Source organism: Achroia grisella, unplaced genomic scaffold (genome assembly GCF_030625045.1).
Source record: "Achroia grisella isolate CSIRO2021 unplaced genomic scaffold, CSIRO_AGI_Agris_v1 utg146, whole genome shotgun sequence".
NCBI lineage: Eukaryota > Metazoa > Arthropoda > Insecta > Lepidoptera > Pyralidae > Achroia > Achroia grisella.
Genome location: NW_026712636.1, coordinates 7,364 through 22,852, shown reverse-complemented (window position 1 = coordinate 22,852; position 15,489 = coordinate 7,364). Strand labels below are relative to the sequence as shown.

Genomic DNA, 15,489 nt, shown 5'->3' with positions numbered 1-15,489 from the left:
TGTATATAGTATTAATAGTTTAAAAAAAATAATTTCATAATACAATATTGCATAAAAACGTTTATAAACAGCGCTGTTGATAATAATTACGTAAATGTAATAAATATTATTGTAAGATTTTACTACTGGATATGGCAGGGTATGTTTTGGAACTATTATAATCTTAAGACTTTGTCTCATTATCCAGTAAATAAATTGAATTGAATGTGAATATATTTGTACATTTTTACCGTAATCCACTGATGTAACTGAAGGATCTTGAAGAGTTCCTTTTTGACGTGAATATGCTGTCTTTTCATTCGAAAGACATCATTTTATTTGACACAATCCATCTACATTCCATGAACTACTGTGTGAACGTGCCATGCTTAATATGAAACATTACCAACTATATATTTTTAATCTATTTAGAATATCATTAGTTTTGATATTAAAAAACATAACACATAAGTTTGTATTTTTTTTTGTGTATGTTATTATATTTTTACAATTCCCAAGTGTTGAATACACACCTAACTTTATTGCGTATTTCTTTGCATTTTCCGATTTGACCATTTACATCAAATATGATGAGTTAGCGTGTGTAGTTTAATAATCCTGTAAAAGAATAACATTGTCTCACAACAGTTTTTAAAGTTCATATTTGCAAATGAATCCGATCATGAGATTCCAGAATCGAGAGGTGCTTTTTGCTCAGATTTATAAAGCCTGCTTTATCTCGTTTTCTTCACCGTACTGTTTTATGCAAATCTCTCACATTATTCAATTAAATGTGGAAATATGTTTATTCTCCTCAGTCTCACTTATTTCAGTCGCCTAGTAGCTTGTTTTTTAAGTTGTGTTTCAGTTGTATAGAGTGTAGATTAAGCAGTGAAATTACAGGATTAGAAGTATGACATTTAAGTCGAGTCTAGTTTGAAATGGCAAAGCCAGAGTGGTGTTACTAATTGCCACCGGACGGTGTGTTATCCGCAGTGCTGCGAAGGTTATTGATTACTATCAGGTAGATACTTAGTTTTATATTCCAATTACATAAAACAAAAATAATCACAATGTTATTATTATTTAACTTCAATGCACACAATACAAAAATATAGTACGATCAATTTGGCGGTCTTAACAGCATGCGGAATTTTCTACCAGTCAACCATGGTGGCGCAGAGAATAATTGTTGTCGCTTATTCTTCAGGTCGGGTCCCACATTACCGGCGGAGACTTGTACGGTATTGTACATGAGAATACTCTGGTAAAACACAAGATGTTGATGCCGCCCAAGGCCAAGGGTACCGTCACCTACATCGCGCCTTCAGGCAATTACAAAGTCACTGTAAGTATGTCAGGTTTAATGTAAACGAATCCAAGATAACAATGCTCTATTTGTTTAGTGCGGCAGTATGATTATTACTATTTCTATTTATATAAGATCTGAAGTATTATGATTGTCTTTGAAAAATGAGTTTTTTTAACCTTTAAATAAATTGTCGCGTTGTTTTGTTTCAACAATTTCTGCAGTAAGTTTATAAGCTGTCTTTCGGTGGAAAAGATATGGCAGTGATATTATATATCTATAGTAGATACAAAGGCATGATTTAGTCCACCGCATTGGCAATAAATGAAGGTAATCACGATCGTCACATAATGTCGAGATGTCCGTGGCACAAAGTTAACCGACAAACATTACTATTTATTGGTTAAGTTGGACTGTTTTTACGGAGGTAGAATTTTGTAAAAAGTCCTCTGTTGATTTCGGTTGGGTGTTACAAATGCGACGATTACCTCCTCGCATCAAGTGGGCCATCAGCTTTTGAAATTCCAGTGACAAAATTGAGAAATAAATATGCCATAAAATATATATTTTGAAACATCTCACTTATTGACCGTCTTTTATAACATACCAGAAAACTACCAGGGCTGTAAGCTGTAATAGACGTAGTGTATTTCTCTCTAGATGTCTAAAAATAGACCCACCTTATCATCAAATGTTCAAATATTTAGATTTCTCTATATACAATTGTTTGCTTGTACAGACGTGGTACTGAGACGGAGTTCGACGGCGAGAAGGCACAGTACACTATGTTGCAAGTGTGGCCGGTGCGACAGCCGCGCCCCGTCACTGAGAAGTAAGCCAACCATCCCCTGCTCACCGGACAGCGTGTGCTTGATTCACTTTTCCCGTACGTATAATTATGTTTATTCACTGCGATTGTTAATATTGTTAAACGGGTAATAACACGAATAATTTTATGGTAAATAAAGGTATTTCCAGCCATTCTCGACGTTTCAACTCGAATATGTAGACAGGAAGCATGCTATATTAGCTTCAGAAGCTTATTCATATTGTGATGATCATCATAAAAAAACTGGAACTAAATGTTAGTACATTTAGTTCCATTTTAAATATATAATTTAAAAATATTCAACTAAACTTAGATTTAAGAATCTTTGAATGCATTTATTTTATTTGCCACTCATTCAAAGCTGTCACGTCATACGAAGAAAGAGCAAGAATCTTGCATATTTTAAACTAATGTAATGTTACAACGTCAATGTTTATAATAGGTGCGTACAGGGTGGTACCACTGCCATCCCCGGAGCCTTCGGTTGTGGAAAAGACTGTCATCTCACAGGCTCTTTCCAATATTCCAATTCTGACGTCATCATCTACGTCGGTTGCGGAGAGCGAGGTTGTTTAACGGTTTTTCTAACCTTTAAAACAAAGACAAAATACCACAAAGAGTGACCATTATATGACAAGAGAGACCTTTCAAAATTTCGTGACGTCACAATTCAAAGTGTAACAATCTAAGTATTAAATGAAGAAATTGACTATTAATGAGGAACTTAAAAATATTACTAACTTTGTCTAAATTGTGAAAAGTTTACTACTAATAGCTAATTTTGTGACGTCACACTTGGGAGGGGGAGTCTAATAAGCCAGTGACTAGCGTCAGAAAATAGGGTCAAAATATCATGAAATATGTGTTACGTAATTTGTGAATAGATATTACGAACATTTGTTATTTTTTTTATTCCTTTACTAAAAAAAAAGATTTATTTAAATCAAAGAACCCAGTCCTTTTTTTTGTAAATATACAATTGTACATAAAAATGTCGTTGTAGGTAACGAAATGTCTGAAGTATTGCGGGACTTACCCGAGCTGACTGTGGAGATCGAGGGCGTCACTGAATCTATCATGAAGCGTACTGCTTGGTCGCCAACACATCAACATGAAAATCGCAGCCCGTGAGGCCTCCATCTATACTGGTCAGTATATCGTTTAACTTAAATACTATTATCGTAATATATGATGACCTTGGTGGTTATCCACACAGCCTTACTTCCTATAGTAGCAGTTTTGAGTTGACTTTTACAAAAATAACATTTTTTTTTGATTGTATAGTTTTGGGTGAGTTCTAGTTTTTAGTTATGGATATAAAAATTAATCAAATTCACTTTTTGTACGCGATTCATTAATGTTAGTATTGTATAAAATTATATAAAAGACATTTTTCGAAATTACGAACGAACTAAAGATAGTTTTTATTACCACTCCAAGATTGATGAAATTATTCTATTATATTGTAAATATAAAAAATATACAAATTACAACATTATCAGCACCTAGACAAATTTTTTTCTGTGGCAACAATTCCATAATTAATCTGCTTTGAATTATACATCAGATATTTAGATACAGCAATATATATATTATTTATTTTGTATCAGACGTGCCGTATAGGTAGTTTTTTGTTGATCCATTTTCACTTGTTGATCCGGAGGCCTTTTGTTGATCTAATGCCAGCTGACCATATATAAATGTTGATCCGTTTTGAGCCACAACTGTCACGACGAGTAATAATAATAATTAAGCGATTTATACACGATTTTATACAAATCCACCTTTTGGCATACGACCGCTAATGATCCAATTCAAACGGGCCAATCATGCAGCATTTGCCAAGGGCTAAAAATTGGCACGTTTGGGCTACTACATTATGGCTACAGTAACTTAATAATGTCTAGCTAGTATTTCAAGAATAATAGTCTATCTAATCTAAATATTTATAGAAATCAGTCTGGAGTAACGTGACTCCAGATCAAAACTCAATACTTGTTATTTTTTGGACGGGAATTTTTCCTTTTGTAACAACGTACTGAGCGAATGAAGAGAAGACGCAACAGCGGATCTAGGGGGGAGCGTCATGGAGGTCTTGGGAGTCATGGGGGGTCATGACTCTCCCCCCGCTTAATTCAGGACTTAGGTAGACCATAATTGAACTAAAAAATAATGAAACAGCAAAATTTTTTGCACGCTCGGAGTGTTGTGCAGTTGTATTAATTATAATTAAACATTGTTACTTAAAATATAACACTTAAAGTACTATAACACTAAAAGCAAAATAAGTATTTTCAAAATACTTTTACAGAATAAATTACCTTTTGAGTTTTTGTCCAAACCTCAGATATTTTATTTATTTTAGTATATCAATCATTACATAGTATAGTATAAAACTAAGTCGCTTTCGCATCTAACAAGTACATAAATAAAGAAAGAAGACTTTTTGGCTCTGAATATATTTCAAAAGTCAATTACTTGTGTTAATCAATTTATATACTCGTTCTTATTTCATAGTACTTGTTTTGATCCGAATGTATACAGATACCGTAACGGTCTATTAATTATGAATTTATTATACCTAATAGATATTTTATTTTGACGAGACTCCGTCTAGTAGTAGTATCCGATAAGGGTATGCGAACCCTAAGTATTATTTCAAAATGACCAGTAATTTCGAAGAAATAAGCCTTTAATTTCAAATCAACTTACCAAACGGACGCTCAAGGTTCGATTCACGCCACCGATTTTTTTTTGTTATTTTTTTTTGTTTAGTCTTTATTTTATATTTTATATTAACTATTTTAATAATGAAATGAATTTAATCGAACAAAACGTTGTTAGTATTAAATTGATTTTAATTTACATTACCTATTATACTTTCTAAATTGTAAAGCAGCTAACAATTAAAGTAAGATCTTATAAATAATTAACACAACAAGTAAAATATTTTAAATGTATTTTCTTTATTATCACAAAATATTTTTTATGCATAATATAATAGTTAATATCACTTAAAATTAATTTAATACTTAACGACGTTTTTATCGATTAAATTCATTTAATTATTAAAATAGTTAATTTTGAATATTACTTTAAAAAAAAAACAAAAAAAAAGCCAATGGTAGGAATCGAACCCGGGATGGCTGTGTGGTAAGTTGGTACACAGGTACATTCCTAACTAGTAAAATTAATTATATATGCTTAACTACGTTTTTATTATAAATTAATAGTCGTATAAATTAAATTGATTATTAAAATATTAAATTAAAAAAAAAACAAAAAAAAAATAATAAAAGTAAACGGACGGAAAGAAATTCGAACTCGGAGTGTCTATGTGGTAATGTGGTATTGGTACACAAGTACACTACTAACTAGGCCATATTGGTGTTGCTTGTTATGGTGAAAAAACTAGTATATATATAAGTTACACGTACAATTTCAAAGACTTATTTCTTCAAAACTACTGGCCATTCTGAAATAAAACTTTAGGGTTTGCATATGTAATGTTTGCATATAAAATAGGATTAAAGGTTACCAGTGTATTTACACTTTTACTGAACAAACAGAGTTGTTTAATACTGAAAATATTGTGTGGATATATTACTTTCAGTGCATTTATAGCTTTGCTATTTTCCTAATTATTATTATTAAGTTATAAAGTGGTTGAATCTTACGTAGAGTGTTTTTATACGTTATTTCTAATTTACCATTTATTTTAAGTTTTTTAAACTCTATTCATCGAGACCTATCTAATGAGTCCAAACACGATATTTCTGCTGTAAGTTTTCGAAAAGTATGTTCATCATCTGATAATACTGGTGCCAGCATGAAGTCAAGGTTAACAGATAACTAATTACTTTTATTTCGTCAAAATTTTTAGATTACCTATAATAAATTCATAATATCGCTACCTATTCAAATCAAAACAAGTATTAGGTACTTCATGTACTAGTATATAAATTCATCAACACACAAGTAAATGATTTTTAAATATATTCAGAGCCAAAAAATCTTTGTGCATTTAAAAAAAATGCCGATACGGATTCACTATTGCAGGAAATTGTTGAAAAAATATATATCGAGTATAAGTATCTACTACTATCGACGAATACATTTGGCAACAACGCATGGTCTCGGTCGGAACGGCAACATCGCATATTAGAATACAAAGATAGTGGTAGAACGCGGAACGGCAACATGTTGCCATTCCGCCACGCTACCGTTATAGTGGTAGAAGAGAGAGATAGTGGAATCAGCAATATCTACGGATCGTGGCTGGATCAACTATAATGAGCAAGTGTATATATATATATATATATATATATACATTTGTCTTTAATTCAAAGGAAATATAAATAATGAACGCATCACATTTAAAACAGTAATAAGTACGTACGTAATATTATCACATGGTAACAGCACGTATTATGGCAAATATAAACATCGGCTGATTTGAAAAGATTTATTATAGTAATAATAGTAATCTAACAATTCACACAGCTTCATCTAGACCCAAGTTAAGCTAGCTGAAGATTATGTTATGGGTACTAGACAACTGATATAAATACAAAGATTTTTTTTACGTAAATACATATATATTATCTATACATAGAAAACACCCAGACCGTTACAAACAATCATACTCATGAATACAAATGTTTGCAGCGTGCGAGGAATCGAACCCTCGACCACCAAGCAGGAATCAAAGCGGTGTGCTAGATAAATCGCTAGACTACCGACAACTAGCTGTACACGCGACTTCGTCCGCGTGGAATTTAACTTCTTATATTTTAGAAAATAAAAGTTAAATTCAACACGTCCGAAATCGCGAGTACAGCTAGTCATCAATAAATAAACACGTAGGTATCTCTAATATATTATACACTAGCTTAGTTCTCGCGACTTCGTCCACGTGGTTTTTAACTTTATTTTTCTAAAATAAAAGTAGCCTAAGTTACTCCTTATTACATCAGCTACCTGCCAAAAAATGTCCCGTCAAAATCGGTCCAGCCATTTCAGAGATTAGCCGGAACAAACAGACAGACAGACAAAAATTGTAAAATATGTTATTTTGGTGTATGTACCGTATTTATATTCATATGCAAGTAGTAAACAACGGTTATTTCAATATTACAAACAACAGGCTTCAACATTCTCAAGTACCACAAAAAAGATGTTTTTTCTATCAAATAAACCGTTTTTTACAAGGTGTTCGCGCGACTTCGTCCGCGTGGAATTTAACTTTATTTTTCTAAAATAAAAGTAGCCTTTGTTAGTCGTTATTATTCATCTAGCTGCCAATAAATCTACCGTCAAAATCGGTCCAGCCATTTCATGATTAGCCTAGAGAACAAACAGAACAGACAGACAGACAAAGAATATAAAAATTGTTAATTTGGTATATGTACCTTATATATATTCATATGCATGTAGTAAAAAACGGTTATTTCAATATTACAAACAGACACTCCAATTTTATTTATATGTATAGATTATTATTTATTTATTCATCCAAAATAATACAAATTGTGTAGGATAACGTAATAGTAACATTACAGTAAAATTTTGTCAACAACATAATAGCAACTTAAACATTAAATCTCGGTATATCTATAGACTAGTTGGCCCCAGTTCGTCCGCGTGAAATTTTATCTTTATTTTTCTAAAATAATAGTAGCGTAAGTTACTCCTTATTACATCAGCTACTTGGCAAAAAAAGTCCCGTCAAAATCGGTCCAGCTATTTCAGAGATTAGCCGGAACAAACAGACAGACAGACAGACAAAACTTGTAAAATATACCGTATTTATATTCATATGCAAGTAGTAAAAAACGGTTATTTCAATATTACAAACAGACACTAATTTTGATTTATCAGGTAGTATAGATGTATATTCCATTAAAAAAAAAAAAATAACAGTCACAATGTTATTCGTATTTAACTAATATATATAATAATGTAATAAATTCATTTAAACAGAAATTGCGGGAACATTATTTAAATTTCTAACTTTTTTAATTCCTTGTCGCTTTTTTCACATCTTTCTGATATATCCCTATAGTTCTGTCTATATTTTCTGTTTTTCTTACTTTCAATTTGAGACTGTACTTATAATTTGATTATCGGATCATTATGTATTTATTTATATAGAATATTTAACATTTATGGGTTATATTTACATATATATTTATGTATGTATATTCTTATTTTTTTATAAAAATTTATATTTTGCTTTGTATTTATATATCTTTTTTATGACATTTCTTATTTGCAAAATAGTTGCCTGGTAATTAACGCGGCAAGATATTACGTCCACCACATGTACAAATTTTTTGTGCATTAAAGTTAAATAAATAAATAAAAATACACTATGTTTAATGAAAATGCGTATTGTCTAGTGCTTTGAGCATGTATCAATATAAGGTCAACAAAAAAGTCCGTGATGGTATATGTCTATCTCTTAAGTTAACCAACAATAACCATTTTTTATCTTTTACATTTTACGGGGTTTTTTTATCGTATGTTTCCTCTTAAAATCATGTAAACTATGTTATTACGTCATAATCTAAAGCATCAATAATATTTTATAGTGAAATATCCTATAAAATACTAAAAAATAAAGTGTAATTCGTTACGCGATATATATTATGAAGGTCAAAGGTCGGTGCACCCCGCGTATTTGATAAATAGTGACTTCAGGATGTCTTTAAGCTGAAAATAGTATGTACGTGTATATGTACAAGTCTTAAGTGTTAAGTTTTTCAAATGTACAATAAAGAATAAATATTTCTTATAGTACAGTATTACGTACATTAATATAATACCTACTTTTTACGGATATCTATTGTTATCAAAATTAAATTATAAGTTCTTAAGTTGACCACGACTATGTGCCCTCTCTTGGCGCCAAAACGAGTGAAAAAATGAACAGCATACGACGACAGCAGTACCTATAGATTCAACTGCTTATTCACGTATAATTATTCAACTATTTATTGTTCATATTGTTAGACCGTTACGGTATCAGAGCCAAAATGTCTTCTTTCTTTGTTTTATAATACACTATGTAATGATTGATATACCTAAAATATCTGAGGTTTGGACAAACATTCAAAAGGTACTTTATTTTGAAAAAGTATTTTGATAATACCTATTTTGCATTTAGTATTTGAAATACAAAACACAAAACTATTTTTTTTTTGAGTGACATTTCTATGAATTCACTGTCGATAAAGAGCAAGTCGATGGATAAAAGATAATGTTTATAAAAAATATAATAAATAGCCCTGGACAATTAACGCCAAATATGTATTTACAAAATAAAAATATCTATTTATATCAGTTCATCATCAGTCTGCGTTAATATACATATAAAACACCCAGACCTTTGAAAACAATCGATGACCGATGAGTACAAATGTTTGCACCGTGCGAGAAATCGAACCCGCGACCATCGGATGTAAAGCGGTGTGACCATCGAGGCAGTCGAAATATATAAATAATCTTATGAATTTAATTTATTCTAATTTGTTTGTGTGCGCGGGGTGCGGTGTACGGTGATTTTGTGACGCACCGTTGCTGGAGCTTGCATGTATGGAGCCTTGCGAATATAAAATATCTAGATTAGTAAATTAATAAATTCATAATTGATAGACCGTTACGGTATCATATATATTCGGATTAAAATAAGTATCGCAGTAAAACCAGTATATAAATCATCAACACAATTAATTGATTTTTGAAATATATATACAGAGCCAAAAAGTCTTTGTGTATTCAAAAAATATCTAATTTGTTTGTGTGCGCGGGGTGCTGAATCTATCATGAAGTGCTCCCCCACATGCAACGGTGGAGTTACTATGTATGGAGCATTGCGAATATAAAATATCTAGATTAGTAAATTAATAAATTCATAATATGATAGACCGTTACGGTATCTATATATATTCGGATGAAAATAAGTATCGCAGTAAGGACGAGTATATAAAGTGATCAACATAATTAATTGATTTTTGAAATATATTCAGAGCCAAAAAGTCTTTGTGTATACCAAAAATTTAGCCGTTCGGAGCTAGTCATGCACGAATTATTAGTAAAAAATGTGTCGAGTATATCACTCCACTATCGATGAAATATATATTATATTGTACATAAAATAGAATATACGACGTTGCCATACCGCCTGAGATATACGCGATAGGAGTCAAGTTATTCAGTGCAAAAGGTGGAATCGGCAAGTGTTTAGGTTGATATACGTGATCAACAATATATATATATATATATATATATATATATATATAGATAGATATCTATCTCCTATAAAATTATGGAATGCAAAGCTTAAATAAACAAAGCTTTGCTTAGCTTGGGCCACTAGTATCCAATATTATACTGAATCTTAAATTTAGTAAAGAAAATATTTTTTTTGCCTTGTTTGTAAAAGAATAAGTTATTTATATTAAAAATATAAACAGTTCAGAGAGCAACAAACAGTATATTTCAATACTAGATGTATTGCTTAGCGATTAGACCAGGTTTTGTACCAGTTAATTTCTTTTTTATATTTGGTGCAATAAAGAATAGTGCAATAAAAAAATATAATGTATATATGTGTATGCAGGCATCACACTTTCCGAGTACTTCCGTGACATGGGTTACAACGTGTCCATGATGGCTGACTCCACGTCTCGATGGGCCGAGGCGTTGCGTGAGATCTCCGGTCGTCTGGCTGAGATGCCTGCCGATTCGGGCTACCCCGCCTACCTGGGTGCTCGCCTGGCTTCCTTCTACGAGCGTGCCGGCCGTGTCAAGTGTATGGGCAACCCTGACAGGGAAGGTAGGTCACGTTTTACTATCTGAATGATATTGTGGGACCACCTTCCACCTATGGTATTTCCGAACCGAAATTGGAACCTTCAAGATAAGAATTTGTTCCTTGTGGCAACACACTTCCAATATTCCTGGTGTTGAGGGTGTTTATCGGCGGCGTTCATCATTAAGTCAGCCGCAAGCTCATTTGTCTAGCTAGCTATACTATAAAAAAATCTTTTCCAGTCCAACCTATCTAATATATAATATCTTTTCATAAGGTTTATTATTATGTAATAGTGCACCCTTCTGGGCTAGTAAACGCTTCCAAGGCACCAGTGGAGGATGATAATATGAAGATGAAGTTAGGTCAGTAGGCCATCGTGGTAAATTCACCAGAAATTTATCATGATGGCTTCCAGGGGAAACAGCACACAAAAATAAAATTCAAACTTATTACGCACATTTAATAGTGTTGAGCTTTAATTGGCCATAAACAGTCATAGTATTTAAAAATGTAATAATAACTTTACTATTCTTTCTTTCATTCATTAATAAATTAAGAGCTACTATTTTGTCGGTGGAGCTATTACTATTTTCTACGATCTGCCGTAATCTTTTTTATATGTTCTCTTTCCTTAACAGAAGGTAATTTTTGATAGATTTCTGATTAATTTTTACATTTTAATTTTGCTAGGCTCCGTATCCATCGTGGGTGCCGTATCCCTGCCCGGTGGTGACTTCTCCGACCCTGTCACTTCAGCTACGCTCGGTATCGTCCAAGTGTTCTGGGGTCTCGACAAGAAACTTGCCCAGAGGAAACATTTCCCCTCCATCAACTGGCTTATCTCATACAGGTGATTTATTATGACTTATAACCTATATATACTTACTCTTTTGATTGTGGTAGTCACTAAACCAACTCGCCTGCGTGTTCAGGTTTTTGTAAACTGTGAGACGGGAGTGAGATATGGCAGTGAATTTAGAGGGGTATATTACCATTGGGATCACATAATGAAATAATCTATGTGGTGCTCCATACATCAGTATAATATGGCGACGGTCGCCACTTATCATCTGCTTTACCGTGGCAAATATTTTAATCTTGTATATTTGTAATCTTGTTAGGCGAGGCGGCGAGGAGGCGAGGCGGCTAGTTAAAATATATCTTAGGATTTTGTTGATTGTCTTCTATGTTATTTACAACACTAAACATGACCCCGTTGTTCATATGTATTTAGTGTCTGACACTAAATATGAAAAACTGTATGACTTTGTATAATTATAATGAATTTTGAGAATAATTATATATACCCATTTATTTAAATTTTCTGTGTTTTGTTTTATGCAGCAAGTACATGCGTGCGCTGGATGACTTCTATGAGAAGAACTATGGCGACTTTGTACCACTCAGGACCAAGGTATGTACAAATCAATATTTATTATGTGTACTAATTAATAAATTATGTTGTGAAAATTCATCAGATAATTTAAATGATTGTCTTTATATCAACAATAAAAACCTACAAATGTAACAGTAATTAAGACCTATAATATTGTTTATGCTACGGCTGTGTCTTTTTATTTGAAGTAATGGTCATAATTAGAGAGTACCTCTAATTATGACCATTACTTCAAATAAAAAGCAAGGATTACTTTTAAAACAAAGTTCTGGAGTAAATATGGATTTATAAGTTTCCAAAATTGAGTCTAAAATTCAAACAAGTCTTAACCTCATTTGGACATTGGAACACGAGAGATTTGAAATTGTTTCTAGCTTAATCGATAATATGAAAAAAATATTATATACGAGAATGAAGAACTATTAATAAGCCTTTTACATTTTATTCTTCAGGTCAAGGAGATCCTTCAAGAGGAAGAGGATCTGTCTGAAATCGTGCAGCTGGTCGGCAAAGCTTCGCTGGCTGAGACCGACAAGATCACCCTTGAGGTTGCCAAGCTCCTTAAAGACGACTTCCTCCAGCAGAACAGGTGAGCCGTTCCCTCTAACGTAATGTTATAAAAATATTATTTTTGTTTGTAATACATAAACTAAGAACAAAAACACGCAGTCTAAAAGATACATGTTATCAGGATTTATAGAATCAAAATCCCCCAAGGAATTTTACTCGAAACTTGAGTTAGGAATATTTTGGTTGAAATTTGGGGGCAAAAGTCGACATTGAGCAAACTGGCATCTGCATCTAATCTGCAATATTTATGTGTGATAATGATTTTTTTTATGTGGAGTGTGTTGGCTTATTTTTTCTGGCTTAAGTTTCTTTGACTTATTGATGTTTTTATATAGTAAAGTCTTTAATGATGTATGTATATGTGAACAGCTACTCGGCGTACGATCGCTTCTGCCCGTTCTACAAGACGGTGGGCATGCTCAAGAACATAATTGCGTTCTACGACATGTCGCGACATGCCGTCGAGTCGACCGCGCAGTCAGACAACAAGGTCACCTGGAATGTCATCCGCGACGCTATGGGCAATGTCCTCTACCAGCTCTCCTCCATGAAGTTCAAGGTTAGTTGTTATCACCATTCACTCTGTCTTTCCTTTTCACTCGAATGACTGACGCTAATATACTATTATTTTTTTAAAGTATGTTTTGTTTTAACACTTACAAAAAAATTACTAATTGGTATTTTTACAAATGTACCGTTGACAATGTAATCCAATTTACAGAAAAATCTATAATTAATTACTATGTAATGCCCGATGTTTTCGAAAATTTTTTAAAGTTTTTTTTGAAGTATTTGTAAATACGAAAATAAATATTGCGTTATGAAACTTTGTATCATGGTATCAGTGTGGAGGCATATTTAGGTCTAAATTAGGTAGGTCGAAATTAGAGCAATTATAGAAATATATTTTTATCTATGATCAATTGTGGCTCAATTGAAAAAGAAATCAGAATCTCAAGACCTGGATTGTATATAAGACTTTGCAGTCTTAGCAATCATCAAGTATAAAATTGTTGTAAGAAGTTAATAGTATAAATAATTATTATTACAGGATCCAGTAAAAGACGGCGAGGCTAAAATCAAGGCAGACTTTGACCAACTCCTCGAAGATATGTCAGCAGCCTTCCGTAACCTCGAGGACTAAGATACTGGCGCGTTCACGTCAGACGAGCGGCATCTAAAACGGGGCTATAATCACAAACTATCCCATTACATATTTAATAAACAATACCATGGACTAAATAATAATATATTGGAATCACCCAAAGCCTAATTAAGGGGTGAATATAGCTCGCTCGAGTTGACATTTCTTGTTAATACTTAGTAATAATACGTGTTGAAGTCTATGTAGAGTGCATAGGTTTATATTACTCGTTTCAAATCAAATATTCGTGATGCTATTGTTGATCAATCGAGTCGTAGATTCTCAGCGAGGTGCGCGCGCTCGAATAATGGCACTAAATACGTTACCCGCAGTTTCCAACGTCGGTTAGTCTCATTCGGTCGCGCGACTCTATGCAGTTAGTTGTTATTTATATTCTTATTATTATTAAATAAATATACTATTTATATACACTAACAATCAATTATTTGGCCCATTGATATTTTATGAATCGTCGATAATATCGAGTACCCTCTTGCATTCCACGTTGTTTTAGTTGTATGGAAATTTAACAATTCTTTTCAATGACTTGTTTCAGTTTTTTTTTATTAAAACGATTATCTATATTCAGTATTATGTTACAAGTGAGTGCACATTCTACGTAAGTGTAGTTGTTTTGGTTTCAATGTGTACAAATATATCCGCGCAATAATATATTTCTGTGACGTTAAGTGTTGAGAGGTGAAGAAAGTTATGAATAATAAAAAAATATAAAGTGTATATCGTTGTTTCATTTATAAAAATGCTTTGCTTGACACGATATATGGCATTCAATGTGTGGTATTGTGACTAGTTTTGTCTCTATATAATTTCACTAATTTATTCCATGCTCTAATTTAAATATAATATATAATAATTATTCGTTATTTTTTTCATTTTACCAATTATCTCACTAGAACAAAATACATTACACAAGTATTCAGCATTCGGTCTAAAATCGGTCTAATTCGGTTTATTTGTAGATAATGGGTAGTCGGCCGAATAATATAAAAGCAGTCGGATAGATCGAATACCAAATAGTAACAGAATAATACCTAGAAAATGTAACATATAGTAATACTTGTGCCACCTGAACTAGTATATAATTGTACTGTATCTCAGGTGCAACAAATTCCCAGTTAACACATGCAAAAAAATAAAGGAATTAAACGCCAGATATACTATTATTCATTGCTGATTCTGAATCAGTATTGTGGTTTTTTCCACAACTAATATATTGATCTATTTAAAAAGTCACTGCAACTGTATTTTCACATACTTCCACGAGCAATCGTTACTAGTTTAATTAGTATTTTTTAGTCTATTGATCAAATGAAACTTTATATTTATCAATAAAGGAAACATTATATTAAATAGTGCTTAGGTACTATTAAGTGTACTAATCATTCACCTTTTTATATATTCAATACCTATATATAATTTTGTT

At 32.3% G+C, this 15,489-nt stretch overlaps 1 pseudogene; it reads left to right on the top strand.

Annotated features, from left to right (window-relative positions):
• The first annotated feature begins 1,189 nt into the window (after positions 1 to 1,189).
• On the top strand, positions 1,190 to 14,777 carry LOC131855666 (V-type proton ATPase catalytic subunit A-like; annotated as a pseudogene).
• Positions 14,778 to 15,489: the final 712 nt, after the last annotated feature.